This window comes from Vulpes vulpes, chromosome 5, assembly GCF_048418805.1.
Source record: "Vulpes vulpes isolate BD-2025 chromosome 5, VulVul3, whole genome shotgun sequence".
Lineage (NCBI taxonomy): Eukaryota > Metazoa > Chordata > Mammalia > Carnivora > Canidae > Vulpes > Vulpes vulpes.
The window spans coordinates 126,992,974-127,008,203 of NC_132784.1; the positions used below are offsets into that span (position 1 = coordinate 126,992,974).

General features: G+C 45.9%; 1 long non-coding RNA gene across 1 annotated transcript; it reads left to right on the plus strand.

Moving 5' to 3' along the window:
- Nucleotides 1-3,085: 3,085 nt before the first annotated feature.
- Nucleotides 3,086-11,080, plus strand: LOC112908566 (uncharacterized). The gene is made up of 2 exons (XR_012001845.1): nucleotides 3,086-3,384; nucleotides 10,416-11,080. It is a non-coding gene; the product is annotated as an uncharacterized lncRNA (long non-coding RNA).
- Nucleotides 11,081-15,230: the final 4,150 nt, after the last annotated feature.

The following is a 15,230-nucleotide window of genomic DNA, read 5'->3' on the forward strand; positions in this document are numbered from 1 at the left end:
CACCATGTGTCAACTCAGAGCCTCTTCTTTTTCTTTCCAAAGAGACTGAGTTCTATCTTTACGTGATTGTGGTCCCTTCAGTGTTCCTCTGGGGCTCTTTGCAGTAACGGGGCCTCCCTTCAGAGAGATGGCAACATTTTCTGCAACGTCGGCAGTCTGATTGCTGAGAATGGTCTTTATTCTTTCAGTAGATACAGCAAAACTGATTACATGATTAACTAAAGAAAAATTACAGTGAAAAGGGTTTGGGGGTGCCTGGCTGGCTCAGCCAGCAGAACATGCCACTCCTGATCTTGGGGTCATGAGTTCAACACCCATGTTGGGCATAGAGCCTACTTAAATAAATAAATAATGTATAATAATAATAATAATAATAATTAATATAATATATAATAATATATAATACTACATTATATAATATATATAAAATAGATATAAACTTATATATAATATATAAAATAGATATAAACTTATATGTAGTATGTATAAAATTATATTTTTATGTATAATGTTTATATATTCTATATAATAAATATATATAATTATTCAGCCTAATTCTAAAGCTCTTTACTACCACATTATACCACATTTAACACCAGTTAAGGGCTCACTCTGTGCCAGCAAAGGGATTGGTAAGGAGATAATTAGAATGTAACCTAGTGGCATATTTTGTAAAGTTTTTATGAGTGGATTTTGATTAATCATTTCCAAACCTTAGGAGAACAGACAGAAGAGACTTTTAGATCAAAGCAGGGAAGAGATGGTTTTATAACGCAGTCGCATGAGGATGATGATGAAACACTCAGATGAATTTTTCCTGGGGTCGTGAGTCCCCGGAGAAACCTTCAAGGAAAGAATTGACCACATTCATTATGGATGGTTCTTTCCACCATGGTGGAGAGCTCTCGAGCCAGATTAGAGGGCGTCTGGCCGCCCCCACCGGTGGGAGAATCTAGGGGGGCGAATGCTCCGTACTCTGCATTGGGCCCACTTGACATCATCCACTCAGGGCTGCAGTGCTTGCAGAATTAAGGTCACATTTAATGAGCGTGATTACATGGTAAGTAGATCTATGGAATGACTCTGATTAAAGGTACCTCGGGCTTTTAACATTTTAACTGAATGAAATCATCACACCCGAGAAACCTCACATCTAATACAGACCTTTACTCCTAGCAGGAGAGTGGGAAATGAAAGCCTAAAATAGGATTGTCATAAGAAAGATGCTTCCTAAAGCTAAATGCAAGGAGGAAGTCAGGACTCGGCTTAACTAGGAGCTGGTCCTGACACCAGGGTGGCGGCTCCCGGCGCTTTCCCCACCTGCCCAGTAGGTGTCAGTATAAGACAGTGTTCCTACAGCGGACCAAGCTTTAGGGCAAAAACAGTATCAGGTTATAAAACAGGGAAGATGTAATAAAGATGGGGCTAACCAAAATTTCACATGAGCCCTTAAGTGTCATCATCTAAAGAGAGCTGAGCTAAACAAAGTCTCCTCACGACTAAGGTGACGGAGTTGGACCACAGGACCCCAGAAGACACCATCTGGCTCTCGCAGTCCTTGTCAGCTCAGTGAGAATTCCTGGAGCATCTCGCAGGGCTTCTAGCCAACTGGCCGTTGTCCTAAGAGTCAGTCCCCGTGATCTAGTACAGAAACCAATGAACAGGACGCCTGGCGGGAGGGGGGAGCTCAGTGGTTGAGCATCTACCTTTGGTTCCGGGCGTGATTCCGGGGTCCTGGGATCGAGTCCCACACTGGGCTTCCTGCAGGGAGCCTGCTTCTCCCTCTGCCTGTGGCTCTGCCTCTCTCTGTGTGTCTCACATGAATAAATAAATAAAAATCTTAAGAAAGAAAGAAAAGAAATGAAAGAAAGAAAGAAAGAAGAAAGAAAGAAACCAATGAACATTCATTCCCAGGGAACAAAGCAACGTTCGGCCAGGTGTACTCACTTTGAAAATCAAGTATGATCCCCACTTCCCAGGGACACTATTAACATAGAAATCCTGAAATCCACAGGAATAAATCATTACGAGGCTTACAAACATGGAAAAGACAGGGGAGTCAAAGTCTGAATGTGAGTTTTGCTCACATGTGTTGAGTCAGTCAGGGTGAGATTCCTGGGGGAACGGCCTTTGAACTGTGACAGAAAGAAGAGGGGCATAAAACCAGAGCTGCACCCAAGCCCCACCTTTCTGCTTTGCATTTAGTTTTCCTCCTCCAAATCCAACCACCCTATAGAGAGTAAAGAGAAAGAAGAAAGAAATAGAAGAAAGGAAAAAAGAAGATAAATATGAATTACCTTAAAAATTCACTATGTGAAGGTACCATTGATACTTTAAAGGGAAAAGGATATGAGGGGGTGTCACCTAGTGAGTACCTAATACACACATACATTGTGTCATAAAATCCTTGCTAAAATCCTGAATGTACGTGGTATTATTCTCATTTTTAGGGAAAGGATCTAAGACTCAACGAAGTTCTGTAACTCACCCAGGATTATGATACGCATATTTATGAATAAATGGTTATTCTGCAACGGTGTTAAACTAAGTGCACTCACAATCGGGTGAGGACACACTTACTGCTCCCATTTCGCAGAGGTGGAAATTAAGTCTAAAGGAAAATAAATTACTGCCTCCTCAAGATCACTGGACTCCTGATTAGTCGAAATTCAGACTCAGGCGCTGCGAGTTGGGTCCTCTGGGGAGCAGCCTCACAAGGGACTAAGGTCGGGCTGGGGGCTGGGGAGCACCTTTAGGACCGGCACCTGTGGAAGGAAGGAGGAAGGGGCCCAAGCAGGTGGGGACCCGCCCGAGTTCCCAGCGCAGGGCCGAGCCGAGCCGAGCAGCGGAGCTGGTGCACGCCCGCCTCGCCCGTCGTCGGAGCTGGGCGCCCGGGGAGCCCCTCGGGGCTGCTGGGTGCCCCGCTGCGGACTGCGCGCCCAGGGCTGGGACCGCCCGCGTCCCGGGGGACGCCCGTCCCCGCCCCCGCCCCCCGCGCACCTCCCCGCGGTGCTCCCAGCCCGGCTGGTCTGCGGCGGTGCCCGGGGGCTGCGGGGAGGTGGGGCGGGCCGGGCCGCAGGCTTGGGGGCAGGGCGCCCCGAGAGCATCAGCTCCACGTCAAGAAAGGGGGGCGGGGCGCGGGGGCAGCAGCAGGGCCAGGCAGTTGACTGCGGCCCTAACGGGGCCCTGGGGGGGACCCCACGCAGACTCCACGGTCGGTCCGGCTACTTCTGCGGCTCAGCCGCACCTGCTGTCCGGCCCTGGTGGCCCCACGGCCTGGGTCACAGCGGCCCTGCCCGCCCCGATGGCACCGCCGAGCCGAGCCCCGCGAGGTCCTCCCTCGCCTGAATTCGGGCAGCAGCGCCTCGACCGAAGGCAGACCCGGTGAGTTGCCTCCACTCGGGGACAAAGGAGCACAAAGCAAAACCAGCTTCCCCTGCTGAGATTCTTCTGGAAGGTCATCCAGGTCGTGCATGGCAGAGAAGCCTGGGGCCGCAGGGCGCGGAGTGCGGACACCTCAGGGCTGGCAGGTCCTCCGCACCCTCACCCCCACCCACCCCCACCCACCCCCACCCACCCCCACCCCCGCCCCGCCCAGGCGCCTCATTACCTGGGACCAAGCCGCTCCTTGCTCTTGGGACGCGGCCCCCCCTTTGCCGCCGGGAGTAACAACCAGGCGAAGCCTCGGTTCAAATCCTCCCCGTGCGCGCTCCAGCCGCACCTCCCCCGACAGCAGTTCCCCTCACGATTCCTTCGGCGCCTACTACAAAGCAGTGGGAGTTCTAACATTTTAAATCTGCCTAAGAACCACCCGATGTGCTTGATTAAAAGCCAGAGCCTTTGGCTCTGGGCCCCGGATCTTCTGGTTAATCGGGAAGACAGAGGCCTGGGAATCAGCAAGTGTCACAGTCGCCCTCATATTCCTGACGTCTTGGTCTGCAGAGGATAGTTTGAAGAATACTGGCATGGGGCTCTTAAAGGGTTTCTTCCCTCCACAAGAAGGGGGGGGCACGCTGGCTGCAGAGTCTGTGTCCTCCTCTGAAGCGAGTGTTTCCATGCGAGCGAGGACAGAGACCCAGTCTTCTTTGTTGCTCGCTCTCTACATTTTGCACATAGCATAGTGATTCGCACACAGTAGGTGCTCAAACAGTGCTGGTCAGCTAAGAGGCTTTCTGGTCTCCTGATTTCCTTTTTACTCTTCCAAATGGATTGAGGTTTGTAGGGAAGCCTGCCCCTCACTCCTGTCTCTCACCGACTTCCTCCCGTGCTCCCTCCTGCTCAAAGATCTATCCTGCACGCCACTTGATCTGCCCTTCCGTGGTCCTCATTTAGTGGGTATTTTGGTCATTTAACAAGATTTGGGCACGACTTTCTATTCTCTATTTTACAAAAGATCATATTTCTTCTGATTTTTTAGATATCCATATCCACTGGGCATCTTTTAGAAAGTACAGTTGACCCCTGAACAACACAGGTAGGAAATGTGTGGCCTCACTTACAGGTGAATTTTTTTTGACAGGTACAGCACAGTGCCGCAAGTGCATTGTGTCTTCCTCACGATTTTCTTCACATTTTCTTCTCTCTAGCTCATTTTATTGTAAGAATGTAGTATGTAACACACAGAGCATACAAAATATATATGCGTTAATAGACTGTCATCGGTAAGGCTTCTGGTCAACAATATGCTATCAGCAGTTAGGTTTGGGGGGGATCAAAAGTTATATGCAGATTTGCAAATGCAAGGAGGCAGGCACCCCTAACCCCTGCACTGTTCAAGAATCAACTGTGAAAGTATTAAGAAGAAAACTTAGCTGTAACCCTCATTTCCTATTTAATGCACATTTTGCACACATCCTGAAAAGATCCACCTTTCTGGGGGCTCTGTCAACAGTCTTCTTTACCTTTAGACTGCTTCTTCCTTTTCTGAGAAAGCCAGGATTTTATTACAGATTAGGAAGGGGAGAGAAAGGGATCCCTGGGTGGCTCAGCGGTTTGGCACCTGCCTTTGGCCTGGGGCGCGATCCTGGGGTCCCGGGATTGGGTCCCGGCATGGAGCCTGCTTCTCCCTCCTCCTGTGTCTCTGCCTCTCTCACTCTCTCTGTTTCTATAATAAATAAATAAATAAATAAATAAATAAATAAATAAATAAATAAATAAATAAATCTTTTTTAAAAAGGGAGAGAGAAAGAAGGGGAGAGGAGCCAGGCTGGCTCAATTGGTAGAGCATGTGACTCTTGATCTCAATGTTGTAGGTTCAAGTCCCACATTGGATGTAGAGATTAGTTAAAAATAAATTTTTTTAAAAAAGAAGAAAGGGATTTAAGGAGAGGAGAAAATCTAAAGTCTGTTTAAAAAGAACAACAGTTGTTCTATGACTTACCATCCCCCCATCAAAAGTTAAACAAATATGAAATGACTAGGCTAACTTTGACCAAGCACACTGCATAGGGGACAGACATTTGGGCAACAGTATTTTAAGGAACTCAGTCTTTTCCTGGCTTCCAGAATCCACTTAGCACAAAAGGTAGACAAGGTGGCTACGGTATAATAATAATGACAACATAATAGCAAACATATGTTTCTATGTGTTGGGCACTGATATAAATGCTTCTATGCATTAGCTTATTTAACTTCACAATAGTCCTATGAGGTAGGAATTATTATTGCCACCATTTTACAAATGAGGAAATGAGGCACAGAGAGGTTCAGTAACCTGCCCAAGTACACACAGCTAGTAATTGGCAGAGTAGGAAATTAAACCTAATCAGGCTCCAGAGTCTATAATCTCAACCACTAACCGGAAGCAAACTAGTGTTGCCCAACAGTTAGAACGTGTTAGTCACTTAAGGACCTTAAGTAACACCAAACTTGAACTTTTGTCCAAGACCCCAAATATTTCAGAGTGTTTTCTTGGGAAACAAGCCCACAGTTAAGCCTCAATCAGACAAGTGTTCCACTCCTCATTACCACCACCCAGTCTTATCTGACAGAGCACACATATAGGCTGGTTAAATAGCCACACTTGAAGAAGATGACTCTTTTATTCCTGGACTTGGTTGTTCTTTTGAATTCTTTTCCTCAACAACTTTACTGAGCAACTACTATGTGCCAGGCATTATTCTAGAGAGACACACAGAGAGAGGCAGAGACACAGGCAGAGGGAGAAGCAGGCTCCATGCAGGGAGCCCAACATGGGACTCGATCCCAGGATCCCAGGATCACGGCCTGAGCTGAAGTCAGACGCTCAACCATTGAACCACCCAGGTGCCCTTATCGCAGGTTTTTGAACAGAAACATGAAATGGGTTTTAACAGGGTTTCTCTGGCTGCTTTCCTGAGAAAGCAGCAAGAAGACCAGTTAAGAGGCGACTGTAATAATCCAGGCACGGGACGTTGATGGCGCCAACCAAGGTGAGAGTAGAAATGTTCAGAGTCTGGATACTTTCTGAAGGGAGAGGATAGAGGTCAGAAGAGGTCGTTGTGCTGCAGTAACCAGAGACCCCCAGCGGCAGCTCACCACCCTCCTTGCGGGTGTGAGGTGGGAGTGGGCTCCAGCTTGGCTCTGTGTCCGGGTCCAGGCTGGCAGAGCAACCTGTGTGTAGACCACTGTGGCCTATCGTAAAGAGGCCTGTTGTAACATCACCGGGAGAGCGAAAGAGTAAATGGGGGAGAAAAGTGTGGCATTAGAAAGGCTCATTAACCCCAGGGGGGGCGGTGTGTTCACCGGTCACAGTCCGCTGCACAGGAGGAGGGCGGCCTTGCATTGATCCAGGGCTGCGGTTTGGCCAAGCAGGGAGTGTGATGTGGGAGGGGTGTGCAAGGGGGGTTGTTGCGATTGACCACAGGGATTATGATCCTCAGAACAGGGCTTTATGGGCATGTGGACTGTACATCAAATCCAATAGCAGACTGAAATAGACATTGCGGCTATCAGGGTAGAAACACACACACACACACAAAAAAAGGTAGAAACACGCAGGTATTTTAGCGAAAACACTTTCTTGTTGATCTATGGTGCAATCAGCATCTCTGGTGCTTTTAATCAACTCTGATTGCAGCTTATTCTGTTAAGTGTATTCACGTGCTCTTTGAAGAGAGACTATTCGAGGGAAGAGGTCCTCCTTGGGAAGGGCAGGCCGGAATGCCTTAGTCACCGCATGCACGTTTTCTCGCTCTTCAGCACATGGGCCCATGGGGCAGCCATCTTTGCCTCCCTGGGTTCACGAGCAGTGAAGTCCGCCACTGCCCTCCACCAGGGCTGGCCTCGTGGTAGATGAAGTGGATAATGGCCCAAAGGATGGGATTCCAGAAGCACAACTAAATTTTTTACTCCTGAATACATTTCTTGCCTCATGTCTTGGGCAACGTCTAAATGTCACCGGAATTATAGTCTTCCGGCGTAAGGCTTTAGTCATAAATTACAACTCAAGTGATCTTATTATCAGTAAGTCGTACTTTACACTTGAATTTTTCCCATCCAGTCTTCCGCACTTCAATGTTTTGACAGAGGCTGAAGGGCTGAGAAGCTCCTAAGACAAAGAGTTCTGTCTTAGGATTGACCATCTCCGTTGCCCTCTTGCTGCTGAGGGCCCCCCTCGTGGTCCCGCTGCTCCGAGGCAGGGTCTGCAGACACAGCCTAGACCCTCTTTTGCTGCCTTGACTCTGCAACCCAGCTCCCCCGATTCACCTCACACCAGCCTGTTTGGGACAACTTCTTTACTGGAGGGTCAAGGTAACTTGAAAGGGAACGTAGGTAAGGAAAAGGTAAGCCGAAAGCTAGGTTTGATTTTCTTCAGAATCCAGAGGCAACAGGAGCCTAAGCTGTTAACTCTGTGCATCAGGGTCCCCGCTTGGGCTCAGAACCAACCTGTTCACATCCCAAATCCAGTGCCCTCATATCGAAGTATCTCCCTCAAAGAGAGTCTTGTCTCTAGTTTTCAGAAGGAAAATCTCCACACCTTCTGGAAAATTGTGCCCCGCACCCAGAGGGATCCATTCTCACCCTGGAATCCACTCCTCATGATTCCTATTAGAGCACATCCCACATCTGGGCCTCTCAGCAGGGGCTCCAGGAAGACCTGGCAACAATGTCTATTGATGCCTCCATGTTCCTGGACACCCAGCAATTGGGAGGCAGAGGGCTGTTCGGGGGGCGAGGGGCTCCTCACAACAGTGAGCTGAGGGCACTCACCTGTCTACTTAACACCTATTAGTTCCAAGGAGGACCCATTACACCAGCTCCACCCACACATCCTTCAGGGACAAGCATTCACGCTCATGGACAGTCTAAAGCCATAGAAGAAAATACTTACTGAAATCATCGTAATTTTTCCTCCCATACAGTCAGGAAGTCACATTATTACACAGCAGAAAATCCAGTTTCTTTCTTACACCCACATTCTTGGTGGATGCTTCCTTGGTTAAAACCAAAAGCCCTGAGGTAAGCATCTTGGGGAAGGGGGGTTGCTCTTGTTCTCCTCTTGTTCTCTCTCTCATCTTGTGTCAGGCCAGGCGGTGGTCTGCTTGGCTCGTCTCCACACTGAGGTCTCCGTGTAGGGTAATCGGATTTCCCAGGTCCTCCTCCTCTCCCTCCTCACACGGGGCCCCCCACCACCACACTTAAGAGATTGGTGTGGGCTGAGAAGCATTCCCAGGATGGCAACCAGAGGAGGCACAAACTTGGGCTGCAGAACTTAGATGGGGAGCCAAAGTTTGAAGAAAGCATGTAGTGGGGTGACAGGCGCAAGCCTTAGTGGCACACACTTAAGCAGGTCATGCTGTTCCTAGTCCTTTGACAACATAAGCAAGGAATTCTGGGGTCTAACTTTGTCAGATTGCTAGCCCATCGGTGGCCCAGAAGGCTTTTGCAGAAATAAAACTTTGCGGCCTATGGATTTCCCAATATGTTTTTTGTTTCTTGGTAACAAGAAAACACAAAAGAAAAATGTAACGACTCTTTGTTCAACAGACATAGAGAATAACAATAATTTTTCAAAATATCAATAAGACTGCTGAATAAAATGGAGAAGCAGTCGGCAGGAAGTAAAACGGTGACGAAGCGCTAGTGCACCATATGGTAAGCGACAGATGAAACAGTGCACCCAGTAAAAAGTCGAAGAGCGACTATAAAGCACCAGTGTGTTGACACAAAAGTCCTGATTCTATTAAAATCTATTCACAACTAAAAAAAAAAAAAAATCTATTCACAAATATTTTGTCTAAACCCTACTTACCAATAATGTGACCTGACATTTGCCCCAAAAAATGCTTTCACCTACACAGCTTCACAAAAAGCCTGTAAGCAGAGGGTTATCACCATTTCTGTCTGTGAGAAAAGACCTCAAAGAATTCAGTGGCTTGCCCGAAGCTACACAGTGAAAATGAGACAGCCGCCCACATCAAGGGGACCCGGCCAGTTCCTGCCACAGGACCTTTGACCTGACCATTTCCTCTGCTTGGAATGCTCTTCCCCATGCTTCACAGGGCTGGCTCTCTCCACTGCTCTACTTTCACCCCAAATGTTGCCTCCAAGAGGAGTCTTCTCTAACGGGTGAGGTCGAAGGTCACCATCCCCCACTCCAAGTGACACTCCACCCCAGGAGGCATCAAACTACATTTGCAGGCCAAACCTGGCCCACCTGTTATTGGTTCGGGCTTGTTTGTTTGCCTATTGATTTTTGTAAACCAAGTTTTCTTGGAACATGCCCATTCAGTCCCTCGTCGCCTGGAGTTGCTTTCCTACTGCAGCCACAAACTTGAGTAGTTGAGACAGATCATACAACCTGTGAGTCTAAAATGTTTGCCATCTGGCCCTTCACAGCAAAAGCTGGCCAACCCTTGCTCTGCTCTGTTTTCTTCAGCGCCCTTCCCATAATGTGTGTCTATCCTGCTTCTAGAATGTAAGCTCCGTGCCTGTGGTCTTCACCACTGTACCTCTAGCGCCTAGATCAGTAGGCGATCAACACATATTTGTTGAGTGATAAATGGCTCTTGGAGGGTTCTAACTTCATAGTCCACAGGCAATTTCCTCTTTACAGTTAGGCTGACCAAAGGAGAAAACTATCGGCTCCCCTTTGGTGTTATGGATTTCATGGTCCATTACCAGCACTCTTTTTTGTTTTTCAAATAGGTGTCTGAAGGGCACTGGAAATAGTTCATTTCAACATTCTTACATTCAATTATTTAAATTAATTGATTACTGCTTCATTTTTAACTGATAACGAATACTGGCATTTTGATGATGATAGTAACGCTCATTAATGAAGTCTCAAAATCCATAATCCTTAACTGGAAAAACCTAATGCCTTAACATGATACCTATTTTTCTAATAAAACAAAGCTGGGAAGCATGACCTACTAAAACTGACACAGTGTGACCATGATAATCTATGTCATATCTTCTCTCTTCTCTACTAGAAAAACCCTGAGATACTCATGGAGAATAAGAAAGGCAACTATTCTGTTCCTCTAGCAAATTCCTGTTTGGCTCCTTCAGTCATCCCCTCTTGACATCTCTGGCCCAAAAGACCAACGAGCAAGTAGGGGTGGTAAGATAGTAGGTAAGTGAGCTTTGCCAGAAATTTCTTCAGGTGAAATACTCAGGAGAAAGAATTTCTACACCAGCACTCCCCAGGAAGATTCCCTAGCAACATGATCCCAGACATTATTAGACTGGCAATCGCCTGAGTTTTAGCTTGAATCAGTGACAGGAGTCCAGTCACCTCTGAAACCGAAGAAGATCCAGGACTTGGCCTTGAATATCCCCTCTGCAACACCACCACCTCGTCACACGCCTTCCTTTCAAACGTCTACTGGGTCATTTAGGTTCTCCAGGATCTTCAGTTTTAAACTTTAAGGGTGTCTTTATGTTCTAAGCCAGGTAACTGTGTTTTCCTCCTTCTCAACTCATTTATCCCTCAAATAACTTAGATTATTTTTTAAAGTTCTCAATCAGAATTGAGATGCTTTCCCATGTGCATTATGAGAATTCTTAACATCCATAACCAGTTTTCTTTGACCTCTGCTTCCCCAAATATTTGCCTTCAGAATATTTAAAAATAAATGCGGAGGGGGAAAAAAAATTTAAGGTATTTTATTTTATGTTTGTTGTTCCTATGTCAAGAATACCCATTGTGATGGTTTTATTCAAATAGAAGACTCACTTCCCTTCTAGGAGCTCCCTGTGAAAGAAGTTCCCAGGGTTAGGAAGAAACAATACACAATGCCTGTACTTCCCAAAGGATAGCCCCCTGGAAACTCAAATATATCTCTTATAAAATTTGTTTATTTAATTTACCCTGATGACCTTAGCTATCTAGTGCCCCCAATCAAGGTCGATTCCCTTGTCCTGCTTTACATTCTTCCTAACGTGTATCACCGTGTTACTATGTCATTCACAGAAGACCTTACTTATATTATTTGTCTCCCCTCACTAACCAGAAGCCCCAGTCTTATATTCTACTCATCCCCCAGACTTTGAACAGTATCTGCCAAATAGTAGGTGCTCAATAAATATTTGCCAAGCCCAGCAGGCACTGGGTTCTTCCGCCTGACCACATCCTTTTTGTCCTTGTAGTGTTTCTTTAAAAAAAAAAAAAAGATTTTATCTATTTAATCATAAGAGACACACAGAGAGATGCAGAGACACCACAGGCAGAGGGATCGAGTCCTTGCAGCGAGCCTGATGCAAGACTCGATCCCAGGACCCCGGGATCACGCCCTGAGCCAAAGGCAGACATTGAACCACTGAGCCACCCAGGCGCCCCTCTTATAGTGTTTCTTTGCATCCCTTTATGGGCTTTTGATTTCAATGGCCCCATCCCATTGATTCCTCTTCACAGCCCTGCTCTGGGGCCACCAGAATGGAGAGGACCTGAGTGCGTGGTGTTTACACCTCCCTTGGCCAGACCCCAGCCAAGGATGGACTAATGTGCAAGTATGAGAGCACAGCTCCCTTGCCCATGAGTCCCCAGCTCAATTTCTGTTTCTGAGGAGCCCGACCCACGACACTGAGTGAACTGAATGAGTGTGCTAACATTTTACACCAACCAAATCGTTCCTTGAAAATTTCACAATAATAATAATAACGGCGTTGCTCTTGATTCTCCTCAAAACACGAATGGATTGATATTTACCACGTGCATCTATGGTATAATTAATTACCTGGGGCACTTTAGAAAGGGCTCAGCCTCAAAACTAATCTCCTGAACAATAACTATAAAGCGTCGGAAAAAAGAAATGACTGAGTCAGTCCCTGTTAACTACACAGAATTATACTGCTATGATTTGAAAAGTGCTGCTCTTTTAAAAACGACAGAATTATAACAAAAATCTTAAGTATATTTGCCTTCAGTGCTACCTGCTTCTCATAACGCCCTGCTAATATCTCCAGGTCTCATCCAAATGGGGGTAAGATAAGTTTATTTTGCATTCTTCAGAGTCTCATTAGCAAAAATGATAGCATCTCCGCAAGACTAATTTTGATCAAACTGTGCTTCATCTAAACAACTAAAATGCCAGGTTTGCTTTTCAAATGTCCTTTACGTAGCGTGCACTGCCTCCTGCAATTCATGCTCCTCCTCTCAAGTGGTAAAAGGACACCATGTCAGAGGCCAAATCCCAACCATGCCTGGCGGATCTAGAAGTAGATAATGGTAGCGTTTTTGAGTCTAGGTAAATAGAATTTTCTGAAATCAATTCTAATGAACAAGACAGCCACTTACGTTTCCATTTCCCTGCCCTGTGGATCTTGCAGCTCCGCAGGCAGCAAATCGTTTCCAGTAATGCATTTAGGATCATGACTAACATTTAAAGGAATAAAGGATGACAGTTTTTATAAGCAGTAGCTGGAATTCACTATAGTAACATAGCTCGAGTGCCTCCATTCTTCTACATCCTGTTCTCATATATGTAGTTTCCACAGCTTGTGGAAGCAGCTTGCTGCTTTAGCAAAGGCTTACCCTGTATCCCTCTTGACACCGAAAGTATACTAATTAAGAGTAAGTCTCAACAAAAATCCATAGTGTCTTGGGGCGCCTGGGTGGCTCAGTGGGTTAAGTGGCTGACTCTTGATTTTGGCTCAGGTCAGGATCTCAGAGTCATGGGATCGAGCCCCAAGTTGGGTTCCACACTCAGCAGGGAGTTCGCTTGAGGATTCTCTGTCTCCCTCCCCTTCTGTCCCTCCCTCCTGCTTATGTGCACTCTTTCTCTCTCTCAAATAAATAAATAAATCCTAAAAATAATTCATAATGTCTCATTTTATAGTGTACGTATTTCTCCTTAAGTCCTCTGGCTGTAACCATAACACCTTCAAAGGATTGCTATCCCTGGGGTCAGCTCTGCAGAACTGATTTTAGAGTCTAAGTCTCAAAAGATTCTGTTCACTGCATGGTTTTTGCTCACAGGGACTTAGTGTGGACCTATGTTCCCCACAGTCACTTTTGGTGCCAGCACCCACTTTTGATGTAGGGTGTTTCTACAAAAGCACGTGGGCCCACTCATGGCTTTACACGGACACTTCCTCCACACTTGAGAGGGACCCACCTGGACCTCTAGGGCATCACCTATTTGCTCCATTCTCAACCACCTCACCAAAATCTCTGTAGAAAAAATATCTCTGGAGCTAAATCAATGCTGGAACTTCATATAGCCACAGAAAGTGCATCCTCTGTTTTATGCAGACAACTCTGTGACGTGTGCAAGAAACTATGATAATTGTATATATGTGAACTGAGTTTAGTGTTATCAAAACTGAAGGAAAGCTCATTCAGCACCTTCGGGGATGAGTCTAACAGTTTGCAGCATAGAAATTATGCATAAACCGTAAGTAGTTCTCAGAAGTTGCTGTGACCTCTTTGGCCAGAGCAAATTTTATAGTTTATGTTATCGTTGTGTTTATTTGTTTTTTTCTATGCATGTGTGGCTTGATAATGTTTGTAAATGTCATTATAAGCAAATTCCCCTAACATCATATAAATCCAAACAATAAGAGACACCAGTCCAAAGACTGACTCCCCATTTGCTGGGGCTTCATGGGCAGTAGACCTCACCCACTGGCCCTAAAACCAGATATTGTGTTCTAATCTTCAGTGTGTCTCTTAACCTCCAGGTGGTCATCTCCCAGCCTATTCACACCAGTACTTACTCAACTTGAAGAAAGCATTATAGAGTCAATTAACACTGTTCTTTCTTCCAAAAAGCTGGGCCCCATTTTCTAAAGGCCCCACATGTTACAAACATATACATGTATCAGAGAACCCATGGTCACCTCTGTACCTTGGGAGTCTGGTTTTCAGAACTGACACATAATCCTTAATCCTAAACATCCATACCCATAGCTAACACCATTCAGATTCCGGGGCAAGATTTCTTTACATGTCTTGTCCTATGGTCTATGATCTCAAAATGGAAGCAGACTGCAGCTGAAACGATGTGAAAGTTTATGGGATGTATCTTTGCTAACTTCGGGGACCCTGCTTGGACTTTGGGGGAGATCTGACTTTGGGGGATGCCTCTTTAATACAGAGGCATTAAAATAAAATACAAATTAATTTCTCAAATCTTTTCTCTCAAAGTGAATGCAGTAGATTCTTATATTAACCAATGGTGTCAAAGCTTCACGTTCCACCTCCAGAGGGATTAGTTCTGGGGTACACACAAACTACCATTATATTGACAACACTTGTATATTGGCCCTTAGGAATATAGATCTAGTATTATTAACCAGTTCTTGTTACTGTTAAATTATACACATGTGGGTTTGGATGTGACATTCATATAACATGATACTTTTTTTTTTTTTATTCATGATAGGCACACAGTGAGAGAGAGAGAGAGGCAGAGACACAGGCAGAGGGAGAAGCAGGCTCCATGCACCGGGAGCTCGACGTGGGATTCGATCCCGGGTCTCCAGGATCGCGCCCTGGGCCAAAGGCAGGCACTAAACCGCTGCGCCACCCAGGGATCCCCATGATACTATTTTTAATACTGCTGCATGACTCTAGATATTGCTTTAAGAGACTAACAAATCACAATTATCTGACACAGAATGTGATAATGTGTAAACTTTTGGTCCCCAAATCAGAAAGTGTTTCAAAAGAGTAGACTCTGACTGTAAAGAACGTTTAACAGTACTTTTGACGACAATTTATTTACTTCTATTTTATTTTTCCACGGGTGCCATCCAAAGGCACTCTCAAGGTATGCCTACGACCACCTGAGAGTTCCAAAACC